Below are 1,860 nucleotides of genomic sequence, written 5' to 3'. Positions count from 1 at the left end.
TTGTTGGTGAGAATCCTCATAAGGTTGGGAGGTATTCTCCTACAGACAGCCTTCCAACCTTGTGAGGATTCTGACCAACAATTACATTCTATACCACAGGAACACCAGTCCTGGAGCTTTTCCTTGCAACTAAGTCCGTTGCCAACTTTGTCCACATATCTATTCTGGAGATACCATCGCTGGACCTAACCAGGTTATTCACAGAATCACGGGCACATTCTCATGTTCCTCAGCTAACATCATACATGCCATCATGTGCTAACAATGCCCAGATACTTTGTATATTGGACAGACTGGTTCAAACTCCCTTAGACAAGATACACCTACTATAATCTACCTTAGAAGAATCAGGTGGGAGACCTGCTTCATTCTAGGAAAATATTGTGTGAACATTGATTTAACTGGATATACAGAATGTATGGTGTGTTATTTACTTCCTTTATCTTAATAGAATGAGAAGGAAAATATTTAGATACCCCCATCAACTTAAAGTCATCTATCACCTTCAAAATAGTATACCTACGGTGGTTACCAATAACCATTGGTAGGTGTGGCTCCCCTATAGGCCTACCACACTTAATCTATAAAATCTCACAATTTTGTCTCATGGCCATTTAAGGCAACACAGTCTGTGAGGACTATTTCTTGCATAAATGAGGATTGCTTTTGCTACAACACTGAGCTTGATTGTTTCTGCTTTAATATTATTTCTATTGTTAAATATAAATAGATGCATTCATTGGCTTTAATTTTTTTTCAAGTAAAAGTCAGTTTGAAACCTGGGCTATTTTAATGCCCAGGGGACGTTTATAGAATCATATGATGATCTCAGGTGAACATATAAACATGCCTACTATGTGATAGTTGAAGTACAAATAATAGACATTTATGCATAAGACTATAAATTCCAGTATTTTAAACTCTTATTCTTTCACTAAGTTCCAAGCACTCATGGTGAAACTGTAGTGTTCTGTGTGTCTGGTGGTGCAGAGCCAGGGAAGAAAAGGAGTTGCCTTAAATTCCTCTAAAGGTCTATTTATGATGGGGAAGTGGGGGACGATCCCCAAACAGAGGTCAAAGGCGTAGAAGAAATTTTAGGCTTAGTGGATGGAGCGTATGTCAGTTGTTGACAACCTGTGGGCTGCACGTGACCCATCAGGGTTCTATGTGGCTGTGATGCTACTGGATTTTTAAATGGCATATGAAAACCATTTCTATAACCACTCTATTAAATTGGCACCAAAACTTGTGCCAAGTGAAGTGTCCAGTGAAAGCTGGTGATGCACTGAATTTGTTCATGCTACTTGTATATCTGTGCCATTTTTGTTTGTTATGTTAAAGATATTGTCTCTATATCTGTATTAGAAATTTTTTAGTGCTAAGGATCGCAATGGAAGGTGTGGTCCCCTTCTAGCCAGGAAGATTGGCTAAACAGACTCAGATTTCAAATCCACATCTTATGAATTTGACTGAGATGTGTCCTCGAAGAATCAGCCAATGGAAGAGGGCCTCAGTAGAGGAAGGACAGGTAACTTAAGTGTGTAAGTTTCCATTGCTTACCTGACCAAGAAAGGTTTTTTTTTTTCCTCCACATGGCAGTCTATAAAGTTGATCCTGGCTGTGGACATCTTTGTCCTTAGTCCTCAAAACACATCTCTGAGCTTCCATCTGGGGAGCAGTTTTCAACATCTATGCTTAGAGTGACCATATCTCCCTGTCCCAAATACAGGACAGGGAGATACAGGGGTGGAAGAGGTGTCTCCTCCCAGCTCCACCAAGTCCCGGGGCGCTGGGAAGGAGGCAGCAGCTGCTGGAGCTCTCTGGGAGCCCCGGGAAAGCAGTAGCTGCCAGCCCTGCCCC

The sequence above is a fragment of the Carettochelys insculpta genome, chromosome 6, assembly GCF_033958435.1.
Source record: "Carettochelys insculpta isolate YL-2023 chromosome 6, ASM3395843v1, whole genome shotgun sequence".
Taxonomy (NCBI): Eukaryota; Metazoa; Chordata; order Testudines; family Carettochelyidae; genus Carettochelys; species Carettochelys insculpta.
This window is presented reverse-complemented; position numbering follows the sequence as displayed.